The following is a 25299-nucleotide window of genomic DNA, read 5'->3' as shown; positions in this document are numbered from 1 at the left end:
ATTTCTGCTGTTCTCAATTCTATTCCATTGGTCTGTGTGTCTGTTTTTTGGCCAATACCATGCTGTTTTGATTATTGTAGCCCTGTAGTACAAGCTAAAGTCAGGGAGTGTGATACCTCCAGCATTGTTCTTTTTTCTCAGGATTGCTTTGGCTATTCTGGGTCTTTTGTGATTCCAAACAAATCTGATGAGTTTTTATTTTATTTCTTTAAAAAATGCCATTGGGATGTTGATGGGGATTGCATTAAATCTGTATATTGCTTTGGGTAATATGGCCATTTTCACTATGTTGATTCTTCCTATCCATGAGCATGGAATATCTTTCCATTTCTTTGTGTCTTCTTCAATTTCTTTAAAAAATGTATAGTTTTCAGCATATAGACCTTTCACATTCTTGGTTGAGTTTATTCCTAGGTATTTTATTTTATTTTATTTTTTGTTGTAATTGCAAAAGGAATTGTTTATTTTAGCTTTTTCTGAGATTTCATTGCTAGTATATAGGAATTCAATGGACTTTTGTACATTGATTTTGTAGCCGGCAACTTTACTGTATTCGTTGATTGTTTCTAATAACTTCTTGGTGGAGTCTTTAGGGTTTTCTATATATAGCATCATGTCATCTGCAAAGAGTGACAATTTAACTTCTTCATTCCCAATTTGGATGCCTTTTATTTCTTTCTCTTGCCTAATTGCTCTGGCAAGGACTTCCAACACTATGAATTCTACCAAATATTCAAAGAAGATTTGAAAAGAAATGTTTTCCCCAAATGGCATACAGATGGCCAACAGGTGCCTGAAAAGATGTTCAATATCACTAATCATCAGAGAAATGCAAATCAAAACCACAATGAGATATCATCTCACACCAGTTATAATGGCTATTATCAAAAAGATAAGAAATAACAAGCTTTGGGGTGGCTGTGGAGAAAAGGGCACCCCAGTACACTGTTGGTGTGAATGCTATGGAAGGTTGGTGCAGCTGCTGTGGAAGGCAGTGTGGTTCCTGAAAAAATTAAAAATAAAACTACCTCATGATCTAACAATTCCACTTTTGAGTATTTATCTTAAGAAAATTCAAACCCTAATTTGAAAAGATATATGCACCTCCATGTTCATTGCAGGATTGTTTACAATAGCCAAGGTATGAAAACAACCTGTTTATTAATGGATGAATGGATAAAGAAATTGTGATATATATGATATTATTTTTTGAAAAAGAATGAAATCTTGTCTTTAGAACAACATGGGTGGAACTTGAGGGAAATATGGTAAGTTAAATCAGTCTGACAGAGAACGACAAATACCATATGACATCTCTTACATGTGGAATTAAAAACAAAAACAAAAAAACACAAGCTCATAGATCAGTGAGTGGTTGGTAGAGGCAGGGGGTGGAGGTGGAAAAAATGAGTCATGGAGTCATAAAGTAAAAAGGAAAAAAATGCAGTATGTATAAAACAGACAGACATTTTGAACCAAAAATTCTGGAGACCAGAGGAGAGATTGACACTGAAGATACAACTTTGGGTTTCAAGATGGTATTTGAAGCCGTGAGTCTACATAAGAGGTGAGTGCAGCTACAAAAGGGGAGAGGATAAAACTAATATGAGGGGCCACTGGATGGCCCAGTTGGTTAGAACGAGAGCTCTGAACAACCGGGTTACTGTCTCGATTCCCATATGGGCCAGTGAGCTGCGCCCTCCACAACTAGATTGAGGACAAGCTGCTACTGAGCTCCTGGAAAGGTGGCCGGATGCTCAGTTGGTTAGAGTGACAGCTCTCAACAACAAGATGGTCAGTTCAATTCCCCCATGGGATGGTGGGCTGTGTCCCTTGCAACTAAATATTGAAAATAGTGATTGGACTTGGAGCTGAGCTGCGCCCTCCACAACTAGATTGGAGGACAACTGCTTGGAGCTGATGGGCCCTGGAGAAACACACTGTCCCTCAATATTCCCCAATAAAATGTATTAAGAAAAAACAAACAAACAAACAAATAAAAAAAACTAATATGAGTTTCACTCCAGCATTCAGAGGGCAGGGAGAATAAGAGAAACCAAAATGGAAATGCAGTGCTGTGGCCTGAGAAGAATACAAAAATATGTCAAATGTGATCTTAAAAGCCAAGTAAAGAAGTTTATTTCAAAGATGAATGAATGAGAAAACTGCCCAATGCTGCTGCTAGGTCAAGTAACAGAAGATGAAGAATTGATCATTAAATGTTATTCATGAGTGATTGAGTGATTCTGTCAACAGCTGTTTCCATGGAGTAATGACACAAAAGTCTTATTGGGGTACATTCATAGGCAAAAGCTCAGGGAGAGACATTAGAAATGTGTGCCTATAAAAGTCACCCAAAAACTATTATTGTGAATTGGAGTATATAAATGTGGTAATTGGAGGGACTGTTAAGGGAAAGTTTTTCACTAAGAAAATATGAGAATATGTTGGGAATTGCACATTAGAAGGGAAAATTATGATTCAGAAGAGAAAATAAGTAATTGCTGAAGTAATTGTGGTGGCAAGAGATTATGGGATCTCATGCAGAAATAATTAGTGTAAGTGGGAATATTGAGATCTTATCAGAAGGGAAAGCAAAACTAATTGGCATTTGTGTAGGCAAGAGAGTAAATGTGATGGGAACTTTTGCAAGCACTGATTGTTTTGTATTTTCTCAATGAAATAGAAAGAAGGATCAACAGCTGACACTGAGAATGTGGGGGAAAGAAGTTGGAGGTCTGATGGGAAATGAAGAAGCACAATAGTCATCCAACACATGGGGGACTGAACATATTCTAGAAAGTACAGGATTGTTAGATATTATTATTGTTAATAATCATTATAAGGTGGAACCAGTTTGCAAAGTTGAACAGTTTTGTCCAATTATTAAGTGTAGACAGACAGTTGAATTAAAAAAAAAAGATGTTTCACTAGATGTGTACCACAAAATGAATGACAGATGAGAGAGTTAAGAGCATATGAAAATATTAATAGTGACAAAGAAGTAATTTAATCCAGGCAAAAGGGAATTTGTGAAAATAAATTTAGTAAAATGGTATGTAAAGTAGTGAAAATGTGGTAAGACCAGTGGACTTTCAATTCTAGTGGAATAAAAAAAAAAGTCGGAATTATGGTATAGGAAGATGTTTTATGGACATGCAGTAGGTGTTGCTCAGAGTGCACGACAATTGAAAATGATATTATGGAGAGTAAATAATTACTAATAGTGACATAGTCTAAGCTATGACCATGTAAAACAGGTAACTGAAATAGGGGGAGAGAGAAGGTGATTAGAAGAAACAAGAGTCTGAGTTATCAAAAAAGATCACCTATATAGCTATTGGATCCATAAATATTATGGAAGGGATTGTGTGGCAAGATAGAGACAAAGGCATATATAAAGATTTTAAAAAATGAGGAGGTGACCAAAGGATTTGTCAGTTACTGCAACAAAGACAAGTTGTGCTAGCTTTGAAGTTGGAGGGCTTTTTTTTTAATGCAAGGAAACAGCTGAAAGCAGAGCTCCTATTCGATTGCAGACCTAATGAAATGTTAGGTTAAAAATGAACAGAAACATTGTCATCACACGAGAATGAGGTTTAAGTTAGAGAGGAAATTGATGAAAAGAATGTTCAATAAAATGTTTAAGGATAAAGGGATTTTGCTAGAGAAGGACCATGAGCTCTAGAAAGTATGGTGAGAAGGTTTGGAATTAAGGTATTGGTGGGAGAAAAGGTTTGGTGTAAGTAGAGAGCAATTTGCAGATGAGAGTACAGTCGTACAGGATGATCTGTGATCTTAGAAGCCTATATATTCGTATAGATGGTCCTTATGTGCACTTGGTAGAGAAACATCCTTGTTTTAACCTTCTTTATTGGACTGCTTGTCAGGGTTACCATGCAACCAGTCTTCAGTGCATTTCTAACTTAAGTACTGTCCATCCGATACTTACTTTTTCATCATCTCTTTCCAGGTGGTATTAATGTCTTATAAATTACTTAATGTCACTGTTCCATATAAGCAATATGTGATAATTATAATAATTGAATTTTTCTGTACACTTCTGTTTCATACATAGAACATCAAGCATTTTAAATTATTTGAGCCCCCTCCAGGAACTGAAATTTTGTCATCCAAATAGGGATTAAAATTAAAATTCATAAACAAACAACAAATGCTGGTGAGGATGTAGAGAAAAGGGATCCCTCATGCACTCTTGGTGGGATGTGGCCACGCAGCAGCCTACCCGTCTGTCTCCTCGTACCTGCCCCTAAAGAAAGGAGAGTCTGTGAGACGGATCCTTTCAGGGACTTTGCTTCACCTTTGTGCTTACACCTTATGTCTCCCTGTTTGGCCCCAGGGAATGGCTGGTCAGCCAATGACGGGTAAGATTCCCTACAGGGGGTAGGGGGCAACTCAAGCCAGGCACAGCCGAGTAGGGACCAGCAGGAGAACCCACGGGGTTGATAGAGGTGGGCATAGACCCCCACCTTCCCCCAGCTAAGGAGAGCCTCTGCCTTTGTGGCTGCATTCCTTCCCACAACCTACTTGGGAAGAGATTCAATGATGTGTTAACATCAGTTCTCCATCTGTTCGTATCAGTAAGTTTCAGCATAAAGGTTTTATCCCTTGGAGAGGTACATCCTGATACTGATGGTTCCACTGCTTGAAAGCAAGGGTAATTCGTTAGAATCAATTTCTTAATATAATGTGTGAAATTCACAGACCATGGAGAAAACAATGTTACTTTCTTGTGCGTGCATTAGTAAAAGCCACAAGGTGGCCCGATTTGGGGCTCTCAGTCCTTTGAGGCTGTGAGACCCTTGGCCCCTGTTTTATAACTTTCTTGATTTCTGTTTCTTTCTTAAGCCTTTGCCGCCTCTTCTCATTTGCTCACTGCCTGTGTTACGATGGACACGACAGTGGGATTGCAGATTGGTGAAGCTATTGTGGAAAACAGTATGGAGGTTCCTCAAAAAATTGAAAATGGCACTACATTATGACCCAATAATTCCACTATCCCAAAAACTCCAAAACACTAATTCGAAAAAATATACACACCCCTATGTTTATTGCAGTGCTAGCCACAATAGCCAACACATGGCAATAGATGCCCTCTGGTAAATGAATGGATAAATAAACTGTGGTATATTTATACCATTTATACATTTATAAAAATGGTGCATTTATATTCCCCATAAAAAAGAATGAAGTCTTACCATTTACACCGACATGGATGGACCTAGAGAACATTATGCTAAGTGAAATTAGTCAGACTTAGAAAGACAAATATCATATGATCTCACTTATATGTGGAATATAAAGAACAGAATAAATGAAGAAACAAAACAGAAATAGACTCAGAGATATAGGGAAAAACAACAACAACTGATGGTTGCTAGATGAGAGGGGATGGTGATGGGGGAGAAGGTAAAGAAGTGTATTCCATTATACACTGTATACATTCAACTTTTATTTTTAGAAATTTGGCACGCTCTTAAAATGGCCATAATTATGACTACTGTAGTTGATTCACTTCTGGTAAAGACTGGATTTTGTACAAGGTTACTTATTATATCCCCAGACTTGCTTTGTCATTTTCAATGTTTAAAATAAAGCATCCAAACAAAATGTATTACTTCATATTTTGTCACTAGTGTCCAAAATATCAGACTCTGTGCACAGATACTTCTTAATTCTCAGAAAAATAATGATGAGCACTCCTTCCTTGGTTAAGGGTGATAGAGATGATGGATTGAGAATGTTGTACCTATGGATGGTAATAAAAGGAAAGAAAAGCAACAATTTTTCATAGTCAGTCAATTTGCTAAAACATATTGAATGTTCTCAGTTAGCAATAAGAATTACACTACATATGGCACCACCAGATTTAACGGTTATGTAGTATGAATGTTGAAATTCAGTAGTTAATTTTACTAAGGCTGAAATTTTTCTGAGGCAAGAATATGTCTTGGCTACTATATCAAGAAAGGCTCTGATAGGCAACAAGTCACCGATGTGTGTCATGCTGGTAATAATCCTAAATCATAGTCTAACCTTTCACACATATATGAAAAGATTATGATAACCTTGGAAAAATCTGTTTGAACTCTTACGTGTAATACTCCACATACCGTGTTTCCCCAAAAATAAGACCTAGTCGGACAATCAGCTCCAATGCATCTTTTGGAGCAAAAATTAATGTAACACCCAGTTTTATTTTACTATAATATAAGACCAGGTCTAACATAATATAATATAGTGTAATGTCATGTCATGTCATGTCATGTCATGTCATGTCATGTCATGTCATGTCATGTCATGTAATATAATATAATACCTGGTCTTATTTTACTATAACTTTTGCTCCAAAAGACGCATTAGAGCTGATTGTCTGGCTAGGTCTTATTTTCGGGGAAATGTGGCATTTTGTTTGTATCCGTGGAGTTTTTTTACCTTAGGGATTCTAGGACCATAAATGATTCTTTTGTTTGTTTGCTTACTTTTTTGAACCACACATAAGTGTATTAATTTCAAGATCAGCAAAAATCTGATCATTTTAAGAAAATTTTGAAAACAATTTTAAAAGTAGTATTTTTTATAGTATATTATTGGGAAGATTGATTTTCAAAGTAGATTTTACCTATTATATTTTGTGTGTTATATCACAAGATGAAAGCAGTATCTTTTTGATAATGATCAACAAATGAGTTACAGGTTGGACTTGGGAAAGAATTTAGGAAAGTTGGAAATTCTATTTACCTGAGTGTCTAGCAAATCAGGGCAATAGTTCATTTTCCTGACAAGCCCTCTACAACTTACTATCCACTTTGAAGTTTGTCTTTTCACTATGTTTTTTCATATTCTAGCACACACATTTTTATTTTAAAGAAAAATCCCTTTTTTCCCCCTTTAATTCTGATCTTATTTCCCCTTTAATTCTGATCTTAGTTAATTTGCCTCCTTCTTTTCTATTAAAATCACTTTAAAATTTATTCTGAAGATCTAATGTTCTATGGCAGTGGGATCTTGTCAATAAGAAAGCTGAATTATTGTCTACCTTTATTTATAAATAATATTTCTTGAAAATGTAGAGAAAGTAGTAAAATTGTCAGTGCCAATGTTGCCTTCAGAGCATAACTGGGGAATTTCCGGCCTTTCTGTTTCTTGTGCAGTATGGGACATTGCTTCGTCCTAAGGGACTTTGTTTGCAGTATTGACAGAGGTCTTCATTCATAGGCTCTCGACTCTTAAGAACAGAACTTTTTGTTCTTGTTTTTGTTGCAGAAACCAGTTGTCTTATCTAATGCACCATAGGTTAGTTTTGATTTTTAGCTCGTTTACTTTCTAAGACCTCTTTAAAAATGTTCAGATGCATTTTGGTGGTTTTCCTTTTTTTAATTAGGTGATTTCATATTTTGAGTTTACTTCTTTGTTCCCTGTTTCTGAGAACAGACTCCAAAGCTCTTAAATTCACACCAGAATACACCATAACATTATTTGAAAGTTTCCAGTAATCAATTTCTCAACTTAATTGTTTATCTTTGTGGAATATGCCCTCGAGTGAAAAGGTTTTGAAATGGACTTACTGGGTAGATGGTATGTTTCTTTTTGTTCCTTTCTCAACGCATTTTTTAAAAATTGTAACTAGCAGGGCTATTTATAATCTTTTTCCTTCCCTGATAACTATCTATCTATCTATCTATCTATCTATCTATCTATCTATCTATCTATCTATCATCTATTTATCTCTCCCCTCCCACCCCTCCCTGACTTCCTCCTTCCCTCCCTCCCTCCTTAGCTCTCATTTGAGGGCTATTTATTAAATGATCTAATTGGATAAGGTCTCATAGTCCAGGACACTAGGCATCTAATAAAATCCTGATTCTTTAGGAATTTTCTACCCATATTTCTGAAGTTTAAGGAAGTCCTTAATTTAAAACACTTCACTCAGGTCTAGAGCTGAATGAAATTTAAACCCAATTTCTAAAGATGTGTCTTATTGCATAACAATTTTATAACTGGTTGTTATTTTCCTGGAGAGACCTAAGGAAAGGATAATTTCATTTGGAGATCACGTGAAGAAGCAAAAACAAAAGAAGGAGCACAGGTGGATTGTGTTGTTAAGCTCAGAGAAAAAGCAATGCAAAGGGTAGGTTTCAGATTAGAAAGAGAATATTTGAGAGAGACTACTTTGGAGTTATAATTCTCTTTTGTTTTGATTAAAGAAACTGACTATTTTTTCTTTTGTCTCCTAGTTTTCCTATAACTCCCTCTTGAATGTACAGTGGTACCTCGGTTTTCGAATGTAATCCGTTCCGGAAGACAGAGTTCTGAAACGTTGGAAAACAGCCAACAGCTAGGCCTCAGGATTTTGCACTCAGCGGAAGCTGCAGGACATGTTCAACTTCCAATGAGTGCTCGAAAGCTGAAGCATTTACTTCAGGGTTTACAGCGTTTGTAAACCGAAATGTTCATCAATGGAGACGTTCGAAAACTGAGGTACTACTATATTAGTAAATTTTTCACATCAAAACTTTCCCAAAATGACCACTGTTACTTTAAGACAAAAATTCTACCTTTATCAAGACAAGTTCAAAAGTTTTTATTATAGCATGAACTTATGAAAATAACCAGAATTTCTTCCAGATATTGTGGCTATTGACAAATCCATAATAAATAGGAAAGAGACAACCAAAGTTACTAAAAATGTATGCTTACAAATAGTCCTCAGCTTACTTGACTAAGCAGGGGCTAGGAAATTGTCCTATAATAAACAATTTATTAACCTTTTATGCCAAAATATGAACTAAAGAAAATGATCCTACTTTCACAGATTGACAAGTGCACACTTGTGAAGATTTTATAGGAAACAGAAGTGAAAATTAGACCAACTGCCAATTTGCCCCTGCTAACACCACCTTAATTTTGCATTTCTGAACTCCACTACTGAGATAGAAAAAAAATTATGTTGTGTGAAACCACTATGTTTTTGGTAATTTTTCATAGCAGCTGCAGAAAACTCATACAATGATTCAATGTAAAGACCTATTTGTTTACATATCCTATGATAATAGAATACATCCAGGAATAAAAATAGAGCTCAAGTCATTGTTGATTATTGATCAACTGACAGCCAATCTGAAGGACAAACAAAATTAAAATGTCAGCTGTTTTTAAACCGGGTCTGGTGTCTACTTATTATCATGGCGATACAACAATCAGTTGTTTTCTGAGTGTGAGAATTTCTTTATACGTATTTTCATGAGGGATCATGTCTTACCCATTTTTACATACCTAAATAAATAAATTCTTAATTAGTCTCTAAATATTTTTTTCTAAATTAATGAAAGTTTAAGTTCAAAAATAGTGTTCTTTTGTTGAAATGGCAATTTGTTATCTCACTAATAAAATATTTTACAGAAATATTTTGGATGTCCGGCAGAGAATTTAAGTATTAAAACTGACTGCTTATTGGTGCAGTACAAACCTTTCATGGGTCTCATATTCTGCTATTGGCAATTTCATGCTTCCATTAAATGTGTACATTCTGAAAGTATAACAATTTACAACCACTTTTCAAGAACCCTCAGCTGTCAGCTTTTTTTTTTTTCTCTTCTGGATGGCAACAAACATCCAGTTGATTATCTGAATGTATATACACGTGGACATAATGGGTGAATTCAGTTAGTTGTTATTCCAAGGTGATTCTCCTGTAACACCACCTCTTTCTCAGATTATACTGAAATATGAAGATGAGCTGCTTGCAAACTGGAACCAAAAGAGTGAGTGACTGTCTGCAAACCACTCTACTTCAGAGGAGATTAATGTTTCTGGGGAGTAAAGGAATGAACGGCCAGGTCAAATCTTTGAAGATATTTGATACCAAAAATATAATGAAGTCCTCATCTATTAAACACTTTTAACAGGAATGCCTGGGCTCTGTAGTTTGCTCATGGTAAATAAACATAGCATTTATAAGCATTTTTGTTTTTGTGAGTCATCACCTGTTAGGAATGTCAAATCTATATAATTTTTGAAGTTGTTTCATGACTGAAGTAGCACCTTTTGTTTAAGTGATGTCCCATATTCATCATTTTGAACCTCATATGTTAAATATGGATGGAAACATATCAGTCCTAATGTAATAAGGAAAGGTCTGGGTGGGGAACTAGGTGGATAGGCTCAGACTTCTCTGGGCTTTTGCCTGTCTTATTATCTGTGTCATTGGGATTATTAATAAAGTTTGATACTGAGAAATATCTCTGTGCATTGCATTTGATAATTGTGACCTTTGTGTTACCAATGAAACCTCAATGCTTTAATTTTGTTAGTAACAATTTATTGCTATTTATTCAATGCATCCTTAGTACATGTGCATCATGCTTGGGAATTATGATTATAAAGAATCCAGGCTGACAATATTGGAGTTCATTTGGTGGAGGACTGGTATAAAAAATTTAGTAAGTGAGGTATGCTTAGCGTAGAAATTCTGAGAAGTTAGAATGTGAATTTGAGATTTGCCTCGTGGGCATTGTTGTTTGGTACATTGGTCCTTACTTGTTGGTTCAGCAATATTTTAGATTAGTCATGTGATGATGCTCAAGGAGGCCCATTAGTCAATTTAGCTAAGGGAATATTGTAATCATGCAGAAGTTTTGGAGATAACAGCTATATCTAGGGTGTTAATAAAGGAAATTATGTGGAACATAATTTTTTTTATAATTCCAAGAAAGAATCAAGAAGACATAGCAACAGGTTAAATAAATGAAATGTAGTCAGGAATCATCAAAGATGGCTAGAAAATTTTTATCTAGTACCTGAAAATCCTTCTATGTAGCTCTCCACTGAAACGGTACACACTTCTCCAGCGTGGATTAACAGGGTCTTAAGTGGGATTTTTATTCCAAAGGAAAAATTTAAATCAGATATTTTATAAGTTAATTGAGGTTGTTGTTGGTAAAGCACATAAAATATAATGTTAATACCTAATTTAAAGATATTATGTAGCTGACATTTTCAAAATAAAAATGAATATCAACAACTTAATTATATTGAATTTGTAAAATTACATGAATTTCTTCCGGCTTTACCCCATTAAATTTTTATTGAAACTTCTTACAATTTTAATCTTATATAACATTAATTTAATTTATATATTTAAAATTGGCCATGCTTTAAACACGATTACAGGCAGTGGGAATTGGTATGGCTAATAAGACCACATACTCAGATTTTAAAATGCATTAAGCCATTTCCTAAGCATTGTGTTACATAAAGAAAGGAGGGGCATGCTCACCATACAGTGTGCTTTGCAACCCCAAACCCCAATATCTTAACACATAGCATTTTTATGGTATCTTTTATAGACAGATATAGTATTTGGCTCATTATAAAAGTTGCCTTGTGGTTGTCAAGGGAGAAGTGCCCCCATGATTCTTAGAAGAGGAAGGGAGATTGGATTTGGTCATTGTAACTTAGCCAGTTTACAAAAGTTATTTGAAAAAGGTATTAAAGTCACTAATAAGTCTATCTGAATAATGTCAAAGTGTTTGCACCATGAAATAAGTGGGAGCTATCATTTGGTTGATAGTTCTTTCTCTGGCTATGTAATGTAGTATTGTCTTAATGAGGAGAAGCCAATATAAAAATACAATCTCTTTTGGCCCTTGGAGAACGTAAGAAAAAAAATCTAAGATATGCTTCCTTTTCTTCTTTAAGATGCTATTCCTAACTTTAAGCAAGTCTGGAGAGATATGTCTGAGAGGAAAACTGCATGAATTTTCATTTCAGCTTTTTAATATTATGATGCAGCTCACTGTGTTTGTAAGCACATAATTTGCTGGCATTCTAATTAAAATGTGATTTAATAATGTCTTTATACCATTTCATGTTGTGGAATAAAGACTGGTGAAATATTTTCTTTTCATCCATTTCAGTAGTAATGTATCTATCTTAAATTAGTAAAAATTTAAACACTAGCAGAAATCACCATCAACAAGTCTACAAATCTTAAAAGAATAACTCGCAAAATGCTAGTATACCGAGAAGTAGTTGTTCTTAAAGTCATTCTCCGTGCATATTAGGAAACAGTTTGGCTTAGTGCGTACCATAAAAGTATGAGTCATATAGTTGGTGTACTAGATTACTGTTTGACAGAGCTCTGAAAATGTTCTTTGCCCTCAGCTGCTCACTGAGGGATGTGGAAACCATAATTGTATTTTTAATGGCAAAATAGCCCCTAAGGCAGGGTTTCCCAAGCATTTCACATCATAGGGAGGAGAAAACAATAAGATGGATATGGCCCCTGGGTGTAAATGGACCAGACTGCTCATGGGTGAAAGTGACTGTTCTGGCCATTGCAGTCCCCACTTGCCAAAGTTTGAGAGCTTCTTCACCTCAAGGGTATCTAATTCAGTCATTTAGTAATAATTAAAATATCATATTCTTATGATGGAAAGATGAATGTTATGTTATGTTATGTTATGTTATGTTATGTTATGTTATGTTATGTTATGTTATGTTACAAAGATGAATCATTAATGTCATGCTCTTATGTCAAGGAAAGAAACAAAATATTAGTGAAAGAAGCTTATATGATTCATTTTTTGCCTTTCTTCAAAATGGCAGAAATTTGATGTATCTAGTTGATATTCTAATTTTTGAATAATCAAAATGAAAAAGATTAGGAAAACAGTTTGGAAGTTTCTCAAAAATTAAAAAATAGGACTGGCTCATGACCCAGCAATTCCACTTCTGGGTAGTTACCCAAAGAAATCCAAAACACTGTTTCAAAAAGATATATGCATCCCTATGTTCACTTGGCTATTTACAATAGCCAAGATCTGGAAGCAATCCAAGTGTCCATCAATGGGCAATTGGATAAAGAAAAGGTGGTACATATATACAATGGAATGTTACTTGGCCATAATAAAAAAGAATGATATCTTAGCAATTTGAGACAACATGGATTATGCTAAGTGAAATAAGTAAGACTGAGAAAGACAAATACCATATAATCTCACTTATATGTGGAATCTAAAGAACAAAATAAATGAACAAACAATTCAAAAACAGATTCATAGATACAGAGAACAAACTGATGGTTGCCAGAGGGGAGAGGGGTGGGGGAACTGGGAGATAAAGATGAAGGGATTAACAAGTACAAAGTAGTAGTTACAAATAGTCTTGGGGATGTATAGTACAGGGTAGCGAATATAATCAATAATATTGTAACATAGATGTATAGTGCCAAGTGGATACTAGCCTAACTGGAGGTTGAGGGTATCACTACATAAATTATATAAAAGCCTAACCACTATGCTGTACACCTGAAAATAATATTAAACAATATGAAATGTCAACTGTAACTGAAAAAAATAATTTAAAAAAAGAAAATAATGTAAAATATTAGTAATAATCTAGAAATTGTTAGAAATTGTGGTGTTAACGTATTTGTCCACACATGGTATAACCTATATGTCCTCCTTTATTCATTTAATAATTAAGTTTGCTCCCTTTTAAAATTAAAATTTAATATAACAGTTCTCCATTCGTACATAGATGGCTTTGTTTCTATGTTGAGAACTTTTTAAAATTTTTTGCATTTAAGTTCAAGGACCATGGTAGCTCACTAAGGCTAAGGAGTGAGGCCTGATTACCATCTACTATCAGATAGTATAATAGTCTGATAAATACTCTGTCTCTGACTCTATGGATGCTGCTGTTGAAGGAAGCATCGTTTTTGGTCTAGTAAGGGTAAAATTTGCTTCTCTTTCTACGGTAACAGATATTATACTGCCTGAAACCACGGATAGTACCGAATTCTATAGATGCTAAGTTTTCTCCTATATAATCATGTGCAATATAAGAAAGTTTGGTCAATGATGGACCTCATGTATGATGGTGGTCTCATAAGATTATAATGGAGCTGAAAAATTCCTATCACCTAGTGACGCCACAATGCAATACATTACTTACGTGTTGGTGGTGGTGCTGGTATAAACAAACCTACTGCACTTCCAGTGATGTAAAAGTACAGCACATATAATTAGGTACAGTACGTAATACTTGTTAATGATAATAAATGGCTGTTACTGGCATATATAGTTACTACACTATATTCTTATTGTTATTTTAAAGTGTCCTCTCTCTACTTATAAAGAAAAAAAAGGAAAATAGTATGCAATGTTATGCTGGCAACAGCCTCATACATCTCCAATTTCCCGTGCTCTTGGTTGCATCATTTTTTCTTAGTGTTTGATTTAACTTATTTTGTACAGTAACATGCTGTACAGGTTAGTAGCCTAGAGCAATAAGCTATACCATATGCCTAGGTGTGTAATAGGCTGTACCATGCAGGTGTGTGTAAGTGCACTCTGTGATGTCCGCACAACTCTGAAATCACCTAACAATACATTTCTCAGAATGTATCACCATTGTTAAGTGGCACAGTAAGAGATTTACAATAATAACTAATAATAAAAGGGAACAATTATGACAACACACTGTAATAAAAGTGATGTGAATATGATCTCTTGCTCTCAAAATAGTTTATTGTAATATACTCACCTTTTCATTTAAAGGAAGCACTTTATGGCTTCTCTTTGGCATATCTGAATCACCAATATCACTACTCTTGTGTTTGGGGACATCGTTAACTAAAATAAAGGTGACTTGAACACAAGCACTGAGATACTGTGACAGTTGAGTTGATAACCAGACATCTACTAAGTAACTAATGGGTAGAGAGTGGATACAGTGTGGAGACCCTGGCCAAAGGGGCGATTCACATCCTGGGCAGTGTGGAGTGGGACAGCTTGAGATGTGAGCATGCTACTCAGAATGGTGCTCAACAGAAAACTCATGAATTGTTCATTTCTGCAATTTTCCATTTAATATTTCAGGACCACAGTTGACCATGAGTAACTGAAAACATGGAAAGTGAAATCATGAATAAGAGGGAACCACTGTACCTATATTTTCACCATCAACACCCATACTATACCATTAGTTATGCCTATTCCTATTCCTAAACCAATACCTATACTGATATCCATACCTATCTCATAAATAAACTACTTGATTATTAAAACAAAACCATTTTAAATAATAACTGGAGTATGATGGTGGAGACATCTCTTCCAATGGCTACTTCCTTTTCCAAGCAATGTTCTCCTCCAAAATCTTCTATAGCTTCACATTTCCTAAAGAGGAAACCTCTTAGCCAGCTCTCATGGCAACTGATGAACTGAATTTCACATCTTTCCAAGAATCTCTTTTACTATTTTCCCTCCCTTTGGGCACCCACATTCTACTTGTTTTCTATTGTTAAGAAATTATCACACACTTAGTCGTTTAAGACAACACCACTTCATTATCTCACCCTTTATTACTTGTTTCCTCAAAAATAAGACCTAGCCAGACAATCAGCTCTAATGTGTCTTTTGGAGCAAAAATTGATATAAGACTCGGCATTGTATCATATCATATCATATCATATCATATCATATCATATCATATCATATCGTAAAATAAGACCGAATCTTACATTAATTTTTGCTCCAAAAGACGTATTAGAGCTGATGGTCCGGCTAGGTCTTATTTTCAGGGAAACACGGTAGGTCGGAAGTCTGGTGGGTTCTACTGAGTTTTCTGCTCAGGGTCTCAATACAGAAATGCTGTCTGAGCTGGTTTGGTGTCCTCTTTAATGCTCCCATGTTGTCTGCAGAATTCATCCTTTTGCAGCTGTAGAGTTCACAAAGCCTGGATCTTAATAGACAACAAGAAAGGTGTATCTCTGAGTTTGAATCTCACTTTGACGAGATCACCTGATTAGGTCACACCCACCCAGGACAATCTCTTTTTTATTAAGTCAGTGATTAGAGGCCAAATCCATTTTATAAGATAAAGAAACATAAACATTGGAATGACATGCTTTTATATTCACAGGTTCTGCCACAGTCAAGAGAAGCATATTACACAAAGTATGTAGATCAGACTCTGGGATACTTGGGAGCCATCTTAGAATTCTGCCCACCACACCAGCCGTACTGAACACTTACTTTTATTTATTCATGCCTCACACATTTTCTCCATATTTTTATTTGTGTGGCTCCTTCTACGGTATCTGGGATGATTCCTTTTTCTCAAATTTACATATATAAATATTACAAAGTTTTAAAATCCAATATTTAGCACAAATATCATCTCAGTGATGAAGCTGATGCTCCACATAGCTCAGTATTTTCAAACCATGTTGACTATTATTGTGTTGTGAAAGCAGCTTAAAGAGTGAACACCCAGTATTAAACAAGAAGAAATATGATAGAATAGGAAATATTAGAGAGTACTGCACAGGACAAAGATAAAACAATAAACACATTTAAAACATGTAACACATTTATTTCAGTTTTATATATACACATAGTGTAAAATGAATTTATTATTATGGGTTATAGTAAAACACAATTTGAGAAACACTGCTGCAGCAAATCTCTAATGTCAATTATCATTTTCTACCTTGAATGACAGTATCTCTATTTAATATCTGTATTGCATTATTCATTTCTTTAAGGAGGAACTATGTCTTTTTATCTTTGTATCTCCCCTAAGAACTAATATAATGCCTTTTACACAGTATGAATTCAATAAAAATCTGTAGAACAAATGAAGGTAAAGACTATGCTTTATACTTTAAATTTAGTTTTTCACCAAATAATCAAGTTAAATGTAAATCATTTTGTTCCAGGTTTTCCTGGTTTTTATGTAAAATTTCTTTATTACTTATATAAAAGTAATACTTTTATCAATAATACATTATTATAAATTTTCAGGTGCTGGCAATATGTAGACATCCAAGTAATTGATTAAAATTGTTCCCCTGTTAAGTAATTAGGTTTCTGAGAAAAACTACATTTTCATTCAACAAGTATTTATTAAGTATCCATCAGTCCTGGGCACCAGAGGTACCACAGAGCACAGCACGGTACAGCCCTTGTGCATGGGGAGCCTGCAGCCTCCTGGGAGAGGCGGTCAGCACATCAATGGAGGAATCACACTGTGACTGCCCTTATTGTGGGAGAGTGTTATTGACAGGACCTACAGTGCAGATGGAGTGAATGAGATTTCTCTGAGGCGGAGTCCAAGAACTTATGAACTTGGAAATGATAAGATATTTTCATTTAGGACCAGAATATACATTTACAAATAATTTACTGTGAAATCATGTGATTAGGTCTTAGTAGAAAATATTAAGTATTCCAAGTCTTTCTCATACCATTCCATGGCATGCAGAGTCATTCAACAAATATATTATTATATGCAAATTTGTGTTTATGTGCTTGTTAAGTACCCAAACTGCATATATATATATATATATATATATATATATATATATATATATTTACAGTTATTTTATATATAAAGCTTGAATTACATATTTTTATCTTTTAATTTTTCACTCACATTTGAAACATTAAAATGCTAACTTCATTTTTCCTGTGTATTTAACAATGCAAATAGAATTACGTTTTATTTAACTTATATCAGCTATTTGACCTAAATATCTTTAATTTGGAAGATACAAACTCAACGTCTGTATTCTGCTTTTATACCTTCTTCAGATCTCTGTGTTCTAACTAAAGGTTTACTATTTGTAAAATCTAAAAATAACAAAAATAAAATCACCAAATCAGTAAACAGTATTTCGTAAGAATTTATTGTGCCGATAAGAACAGTTCGAGAACTGGAAGCTTTAACATTCGAAGACTGACTTCATTGAACCTCGGAGTGTGAAGTTACAGGATGGCTTATAAAGTGAAAATGAGGAAGGCGTTAACCTTTACAACGATTGGCTATTAATGAGAGTTTCCAGATGTCAGGGGACTGGTTAAACATGATTATCTCATACCATTTTTGAGGAGGTGACTTAAATTTCTTTCAGTTGTCAGAGGCATTTATATAAGAAATGATCTAAGTGTGGTTTTGGTTATGTTCATGAAACAAGCTAGATTTAGTTTTGGTTATGTGTTACGTGGCTTAAATGGTTTGTCTGCTAGGGAATACTCAAGTCTGGTCTCCATCTTGCATTTAATTTTAATGCTATGGTTGGGGAGGCAGACTTAATCAAATTATTCTTTAAAACCTCCACTTTCAAAAGTAGAGATTTTGACATTAGTAGCTATATGCTTTGTTGGTCATATATCATGCCATAATGTATTCAATAATTTAAAGATTACATTCCCAGGTGCTTTCCTCTTATTGTTTCCCAAAATAAAAGCTGTTCTCCCTGAAGTTAAACTCAAATTCCGAAATTACAAATATTCAGGGACCTCAACAGATATTGTTATCTATTTCAAAAACATACCCTTCCTTCCCCTGATTAGAATGCCCAGGTAAATGCATTAAAATCTAATAAAAATGATTTTATTAGAAAAAATTATATTTTCTAATAAAAATAATTATAAACAGTACATTTGTATTAAAACATTGATATGCTACTTACTTCCACATTTCTCTGGTTATGTTCTGATTTTCACTTTAAAGCTGGAAGGAGCATTGGTGCATCAAGATAAATAATTGTTGGTTTACACTGTCTTTCAGGATTTGGAACATACTAGTTCTCTATTTATATGCTTTTAATGCCTATTGAATTTAACTCAGCATGGAATTTCAGGATCTTCAGAAAATGACTCCAGTTTCTCATTTCACCCTACTTGCCAACAACCATTGCTGCATAGAGCTTGCATTTTCTCCAAACAGAAATTTTTCTTGCTCTTTTCTAAGCATAATCCCTCAACTCTGTGTCTGTGCCTTTGCTTTAACTATTCCTTTGCTCATGAAATGTTCTATCTTTCTAATTTGTATAATTTAACCCATTTTTTTGAAGTCCAGCACAAAGAGTCATTTCTGGGAAGACTCTGGATTGCTCAGAAACAGTATAATCTTTTCCTCTTTCATGTCCCATAGAAATCTATTCGGAATTCTGTTATGGCAACTGTCATTCTCTGACTTATATTATTTTTGTGTGTTTATCATTCCTCCGCTACTAGACTCTATCTAAGTTCACTGTTTCTTCATCTTTATAGACCAAATATGCTCAATGGATAATACCTGAAAATTGTTCTTCAACCGTAGCTCTGGAAAACATCATTTATACTTTGATTTGTAAGCTTTAAAATATATTTTAAACCCGATTTTCTCATGCATTATTTAAACTTACGCTTAAGGCCTAAAGAAGAAACTCAGATTTTAGCCAATTATTTTGAAATATTGTCAACTTTTCCCCAAAACTCGCTTGGCAGATTATCTTTGTTTCTCTTGTGCTTTATTGTAATTGCTTCACCTGAGGAAAATTTACGGAGCCAAAATATCTCATTAAGGATAGTTCTTTCTATACTATTATTGACCATTTTTTCCTCCAATGAAACAGGTCTTTTAACTTTTGTTTAGGAAATCTTTGATGTGAATAATACTGATTTAATAAGTCAGTAGATTGTTGTAGTTGTAAATAGATGTGAATTTGTATGATGCCGTATTCTTTGCATTTTTATATCTTTCACTTTTTAAAATGCTAAGGATAACTGAAGCTAGAGTGAATTAGTGTTTACTAGGTTTCATATTAGTTGCCACAAGGAAGGTATATTTCTGTTTTTATATATCAAATAAATATACCTTAGTGTTATACTTTAATAAAATCAGGGGCATACTAGAAGATGTGCGCAAAATATTCTTTTGTGTATGAGAGAGAACTACGCTAAGAATGTTTTTTTCTAGGAAATTGGAATAGATTGAACTACACAGCCTGAGACAGAAATGACAAAATTCATTTTCATTAAATAAACTACTCAGGGTTTTGGGTCTTTGCTTGGGTCCTGTATTCTGCTTCTATCATAAATCTTTACAATTTTCTTTAAGTATAACTTTTTAGACTGCATATTTAATTGAAGAGTGAATGACAAGAGCCTAAATAAAATAAGGTAATAACTGCAAAAATATTAACCAAAATGTCAGCCCAGGCAAATGAAAAAAAGGGGATCTTTATGCCTGAGTGTGAAAAAAGCCTAGCATTTTTCTGGATGAAACATAAAACAAAAATCTCCTCACATGAAGTTTTAGCTGTAGACACCAAGGATATAATATTTTACTCATATATATCAGCTTCAAGCCCCACAGTGTTTTAATTTCTCAATGACATAGGGTTGCTTATTCAGATAATAATGAGTATTTACTAATCCATTAACCGCAGCCCTAAAGCTTTATGATTTTTCTATAGAAAGAATTAGTTAAATCTGTCTGACAACCAGCTGGTGTTCAAACACTCGAACTGAATAAAAACCTCTTAATAAATTACTAAACATGTTTGTAACTTGTAATTCAATGGCATAGAAATGACATTTGTTTGAATGAAAGTTTTCTCAGCAGAAAATCTGCATTTGAAATTAATTATCATAATTCATTGTAATTTGCATAACATTTGGTGGAAAAACATTGCCTTGGAAATTCTTAAGATTATAGTCTGTAGAAAGCTATCTAACAATCACATTAGTTTATAGGTCATGCAAACATTCATTAACCTTTGTCAAATATGAAACAGGCAGAATTTTTTTTTCATTATAGGAGAGGAGAGAATTATACACAGACATTGTTTCTTTCACATGGTGACTCATTGGTTCGGAAGGATGGCTCTTGCATTGCATGTAGCATCTATTATAGGAAATTTATCATGGAAACTGAGATTTTGAGAAAACATTTCTTTTTGAAATTGCTTTAGGCTGTTCTGAATATGACCAATGTGCCTGGTTGACACTTGGAAAATTTTGACTTAAGTAAAAATTCGGTTAGTGCTTCTACCAAACAAAACACTGTATTCTCGATTGCAGCTTCCTTTTGGCACCACTTTTCAGCATCTCACACTCCTCTACCAACCCCCTGATTCCCACAAGGACAAGATATCTTCCCTTGACAAAGGAGAGAAGACTTCATGAAGGAGGTCACCCCTACACAACATTTGAAAATAAAAGGGATTTGACTTTATAACATAAGAATCATATATAAAAAACCCTTACATATACCTCTCCAGAAGTCACTCATGATACATAACTAGTACAATTATAATAATTTGCAAATGGCTTTTAAACTAAAAACCCCATCTACACTCCAATAATTCATTCTTTTTTTTTCATTTTATATTAACTACACGTTTAAGCATGAAAAGATAAACACATAAGCACCTAATTAAAATAAAAAAATAAAATAATGCTCTTTTAAAGAGACGACCATTGAAGACGGAGAGTCTAAAGGCAGAAATGAGAAGAAGAACTAGACCATCTTTACAATGGAGAGACATTTGAATAACTATCATTAAAGAGTAATTAAGATAAGAGTGAAAAATGAAAAAGACACTGGGAACTGCAAAAGCACAGTTGAAACAAAGTAAGACCTGTGTAAGCAAATGTAAGAAGGATAAAGAGATAAACATTTGAGAAAGTAGGAGGAGCTCAAACTGTGACTGACTGGATATCACCCTAAAGTAGAGCCAACCAGGAGCTGTCCATGGCAATTCACGATGTCTGTAGTTCCTTCAAGAAAATTCTCTGTGGATTGTACCAATGACAAGGGTATCGACTGCAGCCCTTAGAAGGTGTATGGGCTTGGACACAAAAGTCCTGGGAAATGATTTATGTGTATTGCTTTGTTTGGTTTTATTTTTAAATTTTTATTTAGATTTAAATATTTATTTTATGTAGTTAATAGACTAGAAGACTTTTTAATTCAATCAAGATGACTAAATCAGTTAATCTGCAGGAAAATGTAAAAGAAAATCCATAAGTGACATCATATCATATGACTTAAACAGTGTCATGATTAAAAAAACAAGTGGCTAAAGATGATTAATTTTCTACATGTCTCCAGTACTGAGCAGGTGGCAGAGACAGCTTTGAGTGGCCCTAATTAACAAGTAATAAGCTGCCAGAATATTTATTTCAATATTGGAAATAGGTGAAAAAGACTACTGGGTACTCCTTTACTGTAGCCATGGGTTTGACTTTTGATTGACCAGATAATTTTTATGTCCATAAAGGTAATGCTAAGCGAAATAAGTCAGACAGAAAAAGCAGAGAACCATGTGATTTCACTGATATGTGGTATATAAACCAAAAACAACAAAAGAACAAGACAAACAAATGAGAAACAGAAACTCATAGACACAGATAATAGTTTAGTGGTTGCCAGAGGGTAAGGGGGGTGGGGGGTGGGGGGTGGGAGATGAGGGTAAGGGGGATCGAATATATGGTGATGGAAGGAGAACTGACTCTGGGTGATGATCACACAATGGGATTTATAGATGATGTAATACAGAATTGTACACCTGAAATCTATGTAATTTTACTAACAATTGTCACCCCAATAAATTTAATAAAATTAAAAATAAATAAATAAAATAAATAAATAAATAAATAAATAAATAAATAAAATATTCCTAACTCAGAACAAAAAAAAAAAAAAGGAAGGGCGAAAGTCAAATTGTAGATTTTTGTCCAGTAAAGACGCCAAAAAGTTCTGTGTAGTACAATAGTTTAAACATCAAACATTATGGTTTATTGCTTCTTTAGGCTTCTTTAGATATTAACCCCTTTAAACTAGTCTAATCTAGCAATTGTATCTCAATTTTTTTTTTTTTTGATAAATTGCCGATATATACCTAGTTTCTCAAATGATCTTTGAACCATTTAAAACATCTCACTGATGGCTTAATAAGCAGAATAAAATCTTTGATGTAGCTTCATTTTACATTTCCATGAGAGTCATGATTTTACCTTTTCTGAAAATTTTACTTTCATATGTTCTTATAATGGAGAGAACATTAGGCTACCATTATCTCCCATTAGGATTATCCGATGCTCTTTAGTTTTATATTCTGCTTTATAAGTAAATTTTGATAATAATGTGATACTTACATTAATGAGAGAATTGTGTCCTGCTGCGATATGTATTATTTTCTGCTGAGAAATTGGAGTCATAATGCTTGGGATGCTATTCCCAATTCTTCCATGAATTACTTTTATGACATAAGAAACAACTAAATTTCTCTGATTTCCCCATCTTATTGGTAAAATAAAGGTAATAGGAGGTGTTGCACAGTGCTATCACTAGAACTTAAAAGAAATCTTTCATTTTGAGTGTCCAGCATGTTTGAAACATTGGAGGAATGCAACACATTCTAATAATCCTATTTGTGTTGAAGTTAATGGATGCCTTTGGCCTTTTCACCTAATAATTTATGATTAGTTTTCTCTGTTGCATTTACTTAACACATCCATAACTCAAACATTGTCTTTTTCGTGATTGTGGGGTTTGCATTTTTTACGCATTTTTATTTGGAAATCTTTCTTTCCTACTCCAGAGGTTTCTATCAATGGTTGCTTGTTTTTAAATGCTAGGGTTTATAAAGTGACTTTTTTTCTTATCAGAGTGTTTGGTTGGAGTCACGTAGCATGCAAGGCTCAGCCCTGCCCTCTCTCCCTCTTGGGAGCCTACAGAGTGCAAGAAGAAAGCCTTCTCCTGGTGATTCTTTGGAAGCAGATAATTTACCTTTTCCTCATTGGGGAGAGGAGGTTGCATATTTTTATCTAGTTTTGAATTCAGTTAACAGATGGAGCTTCTGGTCAAGATGTCAGAATAAGTAAATGCTGTACTCGCCTCCTCCTACGACCACAACAAAATTACAATTAAACTATAGAAAAAACTGCATTGAAAATTGCCTAAAGTCTAGGTAAATAGAAGTCCTATAATGAAGGATATCCATAAGACACCACATCAAGGCTGGTAGAGGGGCAGAAGGGCAGAGTGGCAGAGACATAGAGTGGCTGGTCCAAATCCCATGTATGGTGGTTAAAAATTGGGAGGGTTATCTGTGCTGCAGAGGTCCTCCCAAAGGAGCAAGGGGTCCTAGCTCCACACCAAGCTGCCAAATCCAGAGTTCCAGTGCCAGAGAGAGAAGTCCCCAAAAGTCCTGGCTGTGAAACTTGCAGATTGTGACTGAATGAGAAAGAGGGTGGCTGGGGTCCTAGGTGTTCCTCTTAAAGGGCCTGTGCATGGGCTTACTCCCTGGAAGACTCACTTGCTCTGAGTTCCAGTGCTGGGACACCAGCTTGAAAGGGACATATGGGGAGGAATTGAATTGCCTGGCTTCAGGGGAAGGGTTGGAGGGGCAGCTTTCTCCTAGATAGAAATACTGGCAAATGCCATTGTTCCTTTTTGGAGCTCTTACCCCACCCTGTGTGCAGATACAGCAGGTACCAAATCTAAGTCTCCATCAACCTGTGGAACACTGTTTGCCACACCCTATTGAGTCTCCGAAACCCTGCCCCACCCAACTTACAGGCCCTCCCAAGCCACTTACAGTGGCTTTTCCATACAAACCGCTTGTCTTGGCTCATGCTGCAGACTTTCCTAAAATCTCTCAAAGGTTTGTAAAACCCAAACAAGCAGTGTCTGACTTCAGTGTGTCCTGTACCTTTTGCTGAGCAGCCCCAAATCTGGCATTAGCATCAGCCACCTCAGTACACAGCTCAGCCTCTCAAGGCACCTCCATGCCCAGCACAAGTGGCAACCATCAGCAAATTACATTATAGCTCATACCAAGTGGACTTGTGCAGGGCACAGGCAGCTGCTGACCTAGGCCTGCAATGGAGACACTCCCAAGAAGCCCCAGAACCAACACACCTGGTGGCCAGCTTTAGACCACACCACAACACCACCCAACCATCTCCACAAATGACACACACAGGGTAGCCTTGGCCAGCACCAGAGCCCCGTTAAAGCAAATCCTGCTCTGTAGTTCAGTGCCTGCACAACAGCTCCTCCACTGTAGTCACAGCAAGTCCTCACAACCAACCAGCCTGAGGGTCAATCCCACCTATGGACATGCCAACAGCAACCAAGGCTCAACTACAACAGGAGGGAATACACAACCCGCACAATTGACACACCTGGAATACCCGGCTCACGTGACAAAGAAGACTGTGTCACTGAGTCCTATAGCACACCTACTACATAAGGCTGCACTACTAAGACCAGGAGATATAACAACTTTACCAAATACATAGAAACAAACACTGGGAGGCAGCCAAACTGAGGAGACAAAGAAACATGTCCCAAATGAAAGGTCCAGAATAAAGCTCCAGAAAAAGAGCTAAACAAAATAGAGACAAGCAAGCTACCAGATGCACAGTTCAAAACACTTGATATAACGATGCTCAGTTATTTCAGTGAGAACATCAGCAAAGAGATAGG

The sequence above is a fragment of the Rhinolophus sinicus genome, chromosome 17, assembly GCF_057876585.1.
Source record: "Rhinolophus sinicus isolate RSI-liver-muscle chromosome 17, RSI-T2T, whole genome shotgun sequence".
Classification (NCBI taxonomy): Eukaryota; Metazoa; Chordata; class Mammalia; order Chiroptera; family Rhinolophidae; genus Rhinolophus; species Rhinolophus sinicus.
This window is presented reverse-complemented; position numbering follows the sequence as displayed.